Raw genomic sequence first — 11,871 nt, forward strand, 5'->3', positions numbered from 1 at the left:
CTAGATCTCCTAGCAGACATGGAGGGAGGCAGGACTCACTAGATCTCCTAGCAGACATGGAGGGAGGCTGAGCTCATTAGATCTCCTAGACATCCACAGTATTAAAGCCCAAGGACAGTTCGAAGATCAGATGTGTGACATAGACTCTAGTATAACTTGGAGACCTATGACTTTATAGGGGAGCAGGAGAAACCTATAGGTATCTTTGGACCAGGTTGTAGGAAGGACTGCAATAGAAAAATAAGTATTATGAAAGGAGTGTTAAATAATAGAAAATTTTGAAAGGGAAGATAAAAGAAAAAAACAAAAGAAAAGCTTCCAGTGTTTTCAAAATACTATAGTTGATTTTTTGGAATAATAAAAATACCTCAAAAAACCATCTCAAAAAAAAAAGCTCAAAAAAATACACAACTGCTATTTGTTTATATAACTATTTTTCTTTTTCAAAACAAAAGTATTTTGAGCCATTATCACTTTATAGTGTATAAGAAACAAACAAACAAAAAAACTATAAATGGAGAATAACCAGCATTTATAAAGTTACAATATAATGGGTTAATGCCAAGACAAATAAGGAACATATTTTTGGTGGCTTTAGTTTCATTTTATTTCTATTGAGTCAATAAGAATAAAATAGTTCCATGTTTGAAACTAAAACAGCATCTGTCAAGACTCTGCCTCTTCTAGAAGTGGAAGCTGATGTTGGAGGGAGCAGTATTACCCTAAGCTCCAGGGGGAGCAGGAGAGGCTATAGTCACCAACAAGAATCCAAGGTATTTGACTGGCACTGACTTATTAAAGCCTGTACACTGGTAAGAAAGAAAGAAAGAAAGAAAGAAAGAAAGAGAGAAAGAAAGAAAGAAAGAAAGAAAGAAAGAAAGAAAGAAAGGAAGGAAGGAAGGAAGAAAAGAAAAGAAAGAAGGAGGGAGAAAGGAAGAAAGGAAGAAAGGAAGAAAGGAAGGAAGGAAGAAAGGAAGGAAGGAAGGAAGGAAGGAAGGAAGGAAGGAAGACCAAAGAACAATATAAGAAACCTACCATTTTGGCTTATTTCCCCAGTGGGATATCAACAAACCCCTGCCCAGTTACTATCCATGGAAATCACCATCCATTGATGGTCTGCTGAACGTGAGATTTCAGGTCGAGAGAACAAGAGATTGTACAATAACAAGGTATTTGCAACAAGAACAATAGTTTGATCACCACTCTGCTTCCTGGCAGCTTCATAACCCCAAGCTGTTCATTGAATTTCCCTGAACTTATGATCACTTATGCACAGCACATAAATAATAAAACCAACCTAAGTCGGGCTCTATTAAAAATAAACTAGATGCCGCCTTAGATATATCCATTTATGTAACAAAATACCCTAGAACACAGCTGTGAAGCTTTATAGGGCCTGTTACAACTCACTTCTCATGTTGATGATCATCTGTCAGGATTCTGAGACAGTACCAGGATCACAGAACAAGACGCACCACTTAGGGACTTAAAGTTAGAAAATATATTTCATCATGCTCTTTCAAATTCAGGTGTACTTTATTGTGGTTTGGAGGACTCTGATGAACAACTGGGGAAGTGAGTACAAAGCAAAGATTTAATTGAGTCATTGGGCTAAAAGGATAAATGATGCCTCATGTTTCCTCAGAACCATCTTGCACAGTTGCCAAGTGAAGAATCTCCATAGACCACTGCTCATATTCAAGTTTCATTTCACTGTTCCACATCTATTTTTACCTTACGAGGTACTCCTTTACTTTCCTTAGTTTATAGGTGAGATGGCGCATAGAAGAATGAGGCAACTTGCCTTTAGGGTCGTTAGAGATGCCATGGCATCTTAGTTAAGAATTGTGCATCAACCTCTGCCTCATCAGCACCCTCCTACCCACTTACTTACTCATGTGATGGAGTTATTCTGTCTGTGAACACTAACCCTTGATAGTCTGATTCATACTGACTATGCTTAGGAAATACTTTCTGACAAATTGACTTTCCAAGGTGAAATCTTTCCAGACATAAATTTCCTGTGTTGTGACCAAAGTAAATGAAACAAATTACTACTCAATAGCTCAAGGTCAAAATTTGTCCAAATTGGAGCTAGAATTGAATGAATCATTTATTGTCCTCATTGGGAAATACCAAGAACAGAGCCCAGGGATGACAAGTTGATCTATAGAGAAGCACAAATTGAGCCAGAACGAACATGATCTGCTTCCATGCTTTGAACCATCATGTCAGAATCATCAGGGCAATATCACAATTCTGGTACATTTAAGATCTGAACTATATATAAATGTATGACTTGAGATAAAACATTGGAATAAATATATAGCTCAACCTAAAGCTTCTATACAAAGTGGGAAGTTCATCCAGTTAATATTCACTAAAGCTATGTTGATATAGTTGTGATGTCCAGAAAACAACTTAAAGAAGAAATTATTTCTTTGGGCTCATAGTTTCACAGGTTTCAGCTCATGGTTGGTTGATCAGTGTACATGGGCAGAGCATCATGTCTATGGGAGCATTAGTAGAGTTTCTTTACCTTAGTCTTTGCTTGCCTTACAGGAAGCAAAGAATAGGAAGAAAAGAAGGAACAGACATAATCTGCAAAGGAAAGCCCACAGTCTACCTCTTGCAGCTGTGCTTAACCTTCCAAAGCTTCCATGGCATCTAAATCAGGACCACCATCTGAGATTCTACATTGATGCTCATTCAGAGCATCTTACATTCACACCCACCATAACACCCCATTGTGCTATAGGCTGGAAACATGTTTCTGCCCTAAGGACCTTCTAGAAGCAATACTTATAAGTCTGTGCTTATAAGAGTCACACGATGATGAAGGAGGCAGTCCAAAGAGAAAAAATATAGTGCATAAAATCTAAAGGTCTGAAGAAAAATTTAATGGCATTTAATCATCTAGAGCAAGAACCCTAGCCATGAGTAGAATAGAAATAGAAATAATAGTAGCTTAAGGGTTTTATTATTATGTAAGCCATCTGTATCCCCCCAAAAGACACATCTTATAGAAGTCATCAGATACTGATCTGAGAAATGGGTTAGGATGGCCCAACAACAGGCTATGCTGAGGACCAGATTGGCAGCAGTAGAACTGGTAGCAAAATATCTATAGGAGGCATCATATCAAGAGGGAAAAGATTCCTTGTCAATAGGTGACAGGGGCTATCCTTCCTCAGACTCTGCTTCTGAGTTATTGGTGGTTCATCCATGTGAAAAGCCAAAGCAGTCTGAACTCAAAGAGGAAATAAATGCTGTCAATTGAGATGAATCAGTGGAGGAAATACCGTCTGCCAGATGGTTGTTGTAAGTACAGCCTGACAGAATAGGGCAGAAACATAAGGGGAATTGCTGTTCTCCCTTCAGCCTTGCTTGCCCCACATGTGGTCCACAGATCACTCACTTTGACTTTATCTGAGAGTTTGTTAGAAATGAAAGGTGGTGGTGCACACAATTAATTCCAGCACTAGGGAGACAGAGGCAAGCTGATCTCTGAGTTCAAGGTCAGCCTGGTCTACAGAGAGAGTTCCAGGACAGCCATGACTGCACAGAGAAACCATGTTTCAAACTCCTCACAAAAGAAAGAAAACAAACTCAAGCCCAACATTGAGCTACTGAATATTCACTTTAACTAGAGTTCAACGAATCTCTATAAACACCAACATTTGGGAAGCACCGCTCTGGAGAATGCCTTTCCTTCGATGTACTTGCAGAAAGAATAGACCTGCCTTCTGGGTTTTTATTTCTATTTTTTGTTTGTTTGTTAGTTGGTTTTGTTTTGCTTTTTGATTGTTTGTTTGCTTCAGAAAGCAATATTTAACCAATTTTAGGACATAGGCACTATGTTGTGGTTAGGTTAGGACTTGAGAAAAGATGAAAGGTTACCAGAGCTGATTGAATATGGTACATTGAGTGGCTCTTTACAGCAAGCCACCCACTGACAGTTACCAAAGGGGACAAGTGCAAATGTCCCACCCACCCTGAATTCCTGTTAGCTAATCCCATTTAGTAGGTACAGTGGACAAAACAGAAACAGATTTCAAAAAGATCAAACATGAATGTTTTTTTGTTAGTACAGTTATAGAGGGGAGATTCCATGCTTGAAGAAACAGAATAGGATGATGGTTTCCAAGAGCTAGAAAGAGGGACAAATGGAGAAATGTTCCCATTACACAAGATGAATGCATTCTAGAGTTCTAAGTACAGCAATGTAATTATACTAATCACAATGCATTTTATATTTGAAATTTGCAGACATGTCTTAGTTGCTTTTCTTATGATGAAATACCATGACCAAAACCAACTTGGGGAGGAAAGGGTTATTTCATCTTACAACTCTCAGGTCAGACTCACTCACTGAGGGAAATCATAGCAAGAACTCAATGCAGAACTAGAAGCAGGAACATATGTAGGAGACCTGAAGAAATGCTGCTCATGGCTTGCCCTCCATGGCTTGCTCAGTCTGCTTTCTTATGCAATTCAGGGTTACCTGCCCAAAGGTTGTGTTGGACCCTGAAAGGCAGTCTGTATTCTTGGTTGAGTGATGCTTACTCCGGAGACCCAGTAGAAAATTCTAAAAGGTATGGAATAGTAAAACGAAGCCCCCAGACATAGAGGCCTGACACCACGAGATTGTGGCTAGACAATGCCACAAGCTCCCAGTATTCTGTCTAGATTCCACCCCCATAGTCACCTGACCACAGCCAGGCAAGCCTTACCCCACAGTTCCCTGAGAACAGAAAGATAGCACAGCCCACTATGAAAGGGGCTGCCCCCCCCTTACTCTTAATTTCTTGCTCTTACTCTCACCTCTTGCCTTCCTACTTCCCCTCTCTCCATATAGCCATGGCCAGTCTCTACTTTTCTTCTCTGTCTCTCTCTGTCTCTTTGTCTGTCTGTCTGTCTGTCTGTCTGTCTGTCTCTCTCTCTCTCTCTCTTTCTCTCTCTCTCTCTCTGTCTGTCTGTCTTTCTCTTTCTCTGTCTCTGTCTCTGTCTCTGTCTCTCTCTGTCTCTCTCTGTCTCTCTCTCTCTCTCTCTCTCTCTCTCTCTCTCTCTCTCTCTCTCTCTCTCTCTTCTACAATAAACACCTTAAGACCATGGACTGCCTCCTTTCATCTAGACTCACTTGCTGGAGCACTGGATTAGGCCTTCCCCTAAAGAGCAGCCTAATCTCCCACAGGAAGGTTTCCCAGCATTTCCAGCTGTGAGACAGAACAAGGACTCTGGCTGCCCAGGGAACCACCCAGAGCCCCCTTTTCTGCCACCCCCTTTCTCCCTTCGGCCCTGGGACAGACTGAGCTGCTCCCAGGGCCTCCAATTGGTTCTCAGCTCTTCCTGGTATCCAGTGACACCTGGGATGGCTAAGACTGAGAACCTATGGGACTGTTCCCTTCCCACTCCACTCCTTGTGGAGTACCCAACCTCTGGTTGGATGTGGGGCCCTTTCCACCTCCTTATTTCCCCCTGATGCCCGACAAGGTTGTATTGCCTACAGTAAGCTAAACCTTCATCATTAAGCTCAATATCAATCATTAATCAAGAAAATTCCCTACAGATTTGCCTACAGTCAAATGTTAAATTGACAGCAAAAATTAAAATCAAAAAGAAAAAAAACAAGACAAAGTATATCTTAGTCTCATTATACACTCAAAAGTAATTTTCATGTGGTAATTTATAATTATTAGCTTGATTTTAGCAAATACTTCATAATGAATGTACATGAAAGTGATCAAGTTGTATATCATAAATATACACTTGTTTAATTGTTGATTATATCTTGTATATTATAGTTCAGGTGATCCATGGATCATGTACAAGAACCATTTTCAGTGGTGCTACTCATAAGAGTGTGGCACGGAAGGGACCTTGGGATTATAAGGGAACAAAAGCCAACCCGGAGGCTAGTCCAGCAGCAGATGTTTCCTTTCTGTGCTGACCACCTGCCTGTGCTCTCCAGTGATGCCTTCCTCCCATTTCTTATATTGCACTGTGCACTTCCAGATTCCTGTCATTTCTTTGGATCTTCTCTCTCTGATAAGGACTGTGACCACTCTCACTATGTAAGATGATCCAATAAATCCATCTGTTTAAACAGCCGGAACATGCTACCTAGTGTGATGAGCCAGAAGTGAGAAGATGGAAAGTTCAATGCCAGGCCTGGTTGCATACAGAGACTTTACCAAAAAATATTACATCCCTGTAGTCCATCTCACACCCATAAATGGCTGGCCAACTATAAGTCCAAAGTTACCCAAAGAAGTAATTGTTTACCTAGGACTTATATGCCCAGTGTCAGAAGACTGACCCACCCGGTAAAGTCTAGAGAGTCCTAGAAAGATGTAGGCATGGTAGAATGGGCCATTCTGGAAGGAGTTCAGAAGTCTAGACAGCCAAGAGAAATGCAAAAGTAGAATCTTGTCTCAAGAGGCTTCAGAGATGACCAGCCTCTATTGGCAGTGGGCTACAAGTTACTTGCATTATCTTCTGTCATGGAACCTGACTACAGTGTCCCATGTCCTGAAAATCTGCCTGAGGCTGAGCTCAAGACAAGACAGAATCTAGTCTGTGGCATGGTTACTACAAACTGCTCTGTTGGTGAAAGAACAGAAAGATAAGCAAAGAAAAGGGCAGTTTGGGTTTAATATGGAGACAAGTTGAGTGCCTGGAAAGTAGAACTAACTGTTAAAAAGATTATCATCACTATAGAGAAGCTTAGAGCAATAGGAATGATACCCAGATAGCAAGGCACCACCCACATGAAGTTTCATTTAGTAAAGATACAAATTCATTTGAAAGATTAGAGACTTGACTGAGACTAAATTGACTTAAGAAGAGAGTCATACCACAGGTGCTTTTTTTTCTTGCTATCTCCTTTATTTTACTTTGGATATTGCCATATGATGGCTTAATGTTTGCATCCACAGCGCCTATTTTATTACACACACACATACACACATACACAAACACACACACACACAAACACACACACACACAAATACACACACACACACACATGCTAGGATAATAGCATAATGAGACTTGGCATGTTAAATTGGTACTTTGGATGGATAACTGCTGAGTCTGTAACATTACCATTGAGCTGTTGAAACAACCCTGACACTGCTTTTCAATATACTCCTTATAAGTATATAAGATTATTAGTAAACTATAATGTTTTCATTTCCTTGTATTAAAAACATTCACAATCTCTTTCAATTTTTCACTAAAACATAAATGAGCACACACACAATTACTAACTTAAAGTAACCACAGCAAAACGTATCACCATATTTCCCTTTATTATTAAATTTATAAGCTATCTCTGGAGAACCAGAGGAGGAAGCCTGGTAACATTAATCTGGTGGGTTTTTTTTCCTGAGAGACTGAAGCAGTTCCTTCTGTTTTCAAGAAGACAGTTTGTCATCTTGAGTTTCCTTCATGTCCTGCTGCTCTTCTTGCTAAGAACAATTTTGATCAAGAATCACAGCTGGAAGCTTGGCCAGAGTTCTCTGCTTTTATCACCCTAAAGGTTTGAAGATGACATAGGAAAGCTCCATCGTAGTATAAAGATTTCCTCACTGCTGTCTCATCTTTAATTACCTAGGTGCCGTGAGTAAATATGAGCCTAGTACAAACAGCTTCTGCAAACATAGCTTTGGTTTAAACATCCTGTGCTGAGCAGGCACCGTAAGTATTTTCTAAAAATATCCAGCAACAAACCTGAGATGTGACTAGTACATGTCCCTAATCCACAAAGTTGTAATGCTAAATTCCCACTTCTCATGTCTCGAAAAATTTCTGAGGCTCTTTACAAAGTAAAAACCCAAACCTGACCTTTCAAAAAGAAATAGTATCAAGTAAATTCTAAAAGTAAAGAATTGAACAAGACTAGAAAACCATATTATAGAAATTCATAAGAAAAGGAATGGAATTTAAAATAAAATCTAAATGTGTGCATGTATGTGCATCGCTCTCAGAACCTGCCATTTACCCATCAGAGAAACCACTACTAAACTTACTTGTGTGTAGAGTTCATGAAAATAGACTAACAGATTACAAATCCCATGGATGGCTGGGGAGATGAGTCAGCAGTTACAAGCACTGACTGCTCTTCTAGAGGTCCTGAGTTCAGTTTCTGGCAATCACATGGTGGCTCACAAATTTCATGAAAGCCATCTCTCTTTCTGGTCCCCAGAAACTAGCCTTATATTTCCCTTTCTCCTCAGGCAAGCAAAGTGAACACATCTACATTTATACAGCAGAATTTCACTAGAAATCATGCCAGCCATAATTTTGACAGGGTGGGGATATGAGTGATTCTAGTTTTGGGACCCCATTTTTTTATGAAGAGGAATAACCTTTTGTTTACTCTCTCTTCTTTGAAAGAGGCACAGGGCTGAAACCTGTGAGACACTCTGATAAATGTCTACTGATAATAACCTAACAGGTTTCTGGGCAGTAATGTGCTAACAGCCGCCCGAAGTGGGGAACTGCAGGAATTCCCCAGTAAAGGTGGAAAAAAGAGGGTTAGCAGTGGAAGGCTGTCGTGAACATATTTTTCTAGCTTTACCAATCTGTGTTCATGTTCTACTTAGAAAATTGAAAGGGAGGAACTGTTGCCATTATCAGTAAAATGCTGTTATTGTAGTTATTTAATTAATTCCCACAAGACAGACCTGCAAGCTAGAATATATAGAGATGAAATAATTCACTTCAGAACAACATGGAAAGTGAGAAGTTTACTTGGCCTATGGTTGATCATAAGCTGTAACAATGTATCATTGGATGATTACAGGGTAGTTACCCAAGTCATTATGGATGCACTTTGAACCACATCATATTCATTTATGAAAATAAAGCCAGCCATGATGATTTGAACTGGCAGTCTTAGCACTTGGGAGGCTAAAGTAGGAGGTTTCCATTAGTTCAAGGCCAGTCTGGGTTACAGAGCAGCAAGATTTTGCCTCAAAGAAAAATTATTGTAAAAGAAATCTAGCCTAGATTTCACAAGCTGAACACCTACAGGTAAGAAAATAAACTATTCATAAAATTATACAATTTCAATTGACTATTTTTGTTTTTTAAAAGTCTTTACAAATTTGTTATAGCTTTTACTTAGTTATTGTATATATGTGTGTATGAGTGCGTGTGCATGTGCATGTTGTATGCATGAGTGTGTGTGTGTGTGAGTGTATAGCACACCTGCCACTACCAGCTTGTGAAAGTCAGAAGATCAGATCACCATTATTATTCTTGTTTTTTAAAGACAAATCTTTACTTTGTACCCCAGGTTGCCAGGCTAGCTGAGCCTGCGCTCAAGTTTGCATCTCTCCTAGGCTCCCCTGTACTGAGACCACAGTACTGTGCCATTATGCCTGGCATCACTTTGATTTCTAAAGGCTTTCATAATCTCCCTGTCACACATAGATCTATAATCTGCATAAAACTCATATTTAGTCCTCATGTGAATGTTTAATTAACCTAGAACAGGTTTTGAAATTGTACCCATGTCTAGTGTACAAGTAGGTCAAATTTATCATAAATCAAACGTCTAAATACCTATAAGTTTTCTGCAGAATTCTGTGTCTAATCTGTTTGAATAATTTACATATTTTATACCACTCCAGCACTATGTGAATCTTGTGAATAGAATGTTAGTATGTCTATTCATGCTACCTTTACTTTCTACATCATTTATTAGTTGTCTTTATGTCAGTTCCCCTACTAGATACCACAGACTAACAAAAGTCCAATGCCAGAAATGAGTTACTACTTTTGGATTTGTTTGCTACTCAAGTCTGATAGACCAGCAAACACTTCAGGCTTCACTCCACTTCACTTGGTTACACTCCAGAATTTGACAGTAAGACCTTATTGCTAAAGACACCCCATACTTGAGTCACAGGGCATAAAGAAATCAAGGTAACACTGACCTAGAGACTGAGTCCCTGCTGGCTAGCTTTAATAATTCTGTAAGGTTCCATGCATACTGCCAGAGAAGAAAAGCAGTCATCAATGGTAAGCACACCGAACCTCTATACAATACTGTAATGAGTGGATTGGCAAGACACCCATGCAACAATGGCACAAACATCAAAGGAGTACAATTACTTTCTCTTTGAATTTAAATCTGACTCCATGAGATGAAACCCATATCTGAAACCACTATTGGACAGGAGCTTGCAATTATGTTGATTCTAGCTCTAAGGAGAAAACAGACTTCTCTAATTCTGCTAAAGGGGTATAGTATTAAATGAACTCCTAACAACTTAGATTAATGAATGCGTCTCTTTAACCATCATCAGAGAAGCTTCTGTCTTCATAGGTTACCACAAATGGCCAAGGATCAGAAAACAAGAGACTGTAGAATGCTCAGCCATGAATGGGGAATCTATATCACACTCCTCCTCCTCCTAAAACTTAAGGATCATTGTGGAAGAGGCAGAAAAAGAGTGTAAGAGCCAGAGGCAGTGACGACTTCTGAACACCGAGAAGCTGCTGTAAACATTGACTCAGAGCAAATGTAATAGCACGCAGAAGACCGTTGTGAACTCAAGTCAGACTAAAGCCCAGCGCAGAGCCAGATGGGCAGGAAGACCTGCTGCTGCAAGCCCATGCTCAGTGGCTGAAGACTCTAGAATTTAATGTGCAAGGAGTGTGGCAGCAGAAAAAACCAAAAGACAAAAAACAAAAGCAAAACAAAACAAAAAGCCTATCGCACCCGTCAAGAAGAACAGAGTTCGATGGCCAACAACACAGAGCTAAGACAAATGGTCCAATCTGGAAGACCTTCATCACAGCCATAACCTGCATCCGAACATACTGGAGCTGGATGGAAAGAATTCAAAATCAAAGAAATATACAATTTTTTTTGTTCCTTGTTAATCAGTCAAAACTTCACTAACAAGTTCCCAGTGGACAATGACTAAGCACAGGCTGTATGGTCAAAGAAAGACCTTAAAAAAAGCAACCTTTCAGTTTTTACATCAGGTCTTAGGGAAAGCAGAGGAAGCTCATGGCTGGGAAGCCTGGGGTATCATGAGGAGAAAAAGGAGGGCAGAGAAATTCAGAGCACAGGTGAGATTTAGAGAACACTAGAAAGTAGTGGTGCTGCCAAGAGGGAGTGGATCGGAAAACCACAGAGGTCCAGGAGGCTACTGGAGAGTCGTACACTCAAGAGAGTTCAATTCCCCTTGATCTTCTAGCTCCTACCTCACTTAGGTATTTTCTCAAACTTTAGAACTCTGTTTATCTAAGTTTATCTAAGTGCTTTGTAGTATTGTCCATGTCTCAAAAGTAAGGATAAGTCTCATATTAATTTCCTTGCTCACTCCTTTGAATGCTTGCTATGTAATAAAGTGTTTTATCCTTGTATCTGTTTTTAGGATTCTCAAAAGATATAATTAAAGATCCCATACTATTGTTATAAAGAATATATAATTTTATGCATTAATTTATTTAACCAACATCATTTGGACCAGTTCTATGCTAATGATTTTGCTAGATACTAGGTATATAGTGGTATGCAATTAAAACATTGTGCTGAACATGATCTAATACTTTAAGGGGAGAAAGAAGAGACAAAGATCATTTGACGTTATTAATCTGTGTTCTTTATAATTTCTGGAAGCAAATGAAACAAAAAACATAGCATACCCAAGTCTATAGGAAATACCCAAATATAAGGTAAATACTTGCATAAATTAAATATTTACATCAAAATAAGAGAATACCTTCAAATGAACTAATAATGTAAATCAATAAACTAGATAAGGAAGAGCAAACTAAACCCAAAATTACCAGCGGGAAAGGTAATAAAGACCAGATAGTAATAAACAAAATAGAAAAAAATAATAC

This window comes from Mastomys coucha, unplaced genomic scaffold (genome assembly GCF_008632895.1).
Source record: "Mastomys coucha isolate ucsf_1 unplaced genomic scaffold, UCSF_Mcou_1 pScaffold14, whole genome shotgun sequence".
In the NCBI taxonomy this organism is placed as follows: domain Eukaryota; kingdom Metazoa; phylum Chordata; class Mammalia; order Rodentia; family Muridae; genus Mastomys; species Mastomys coucha.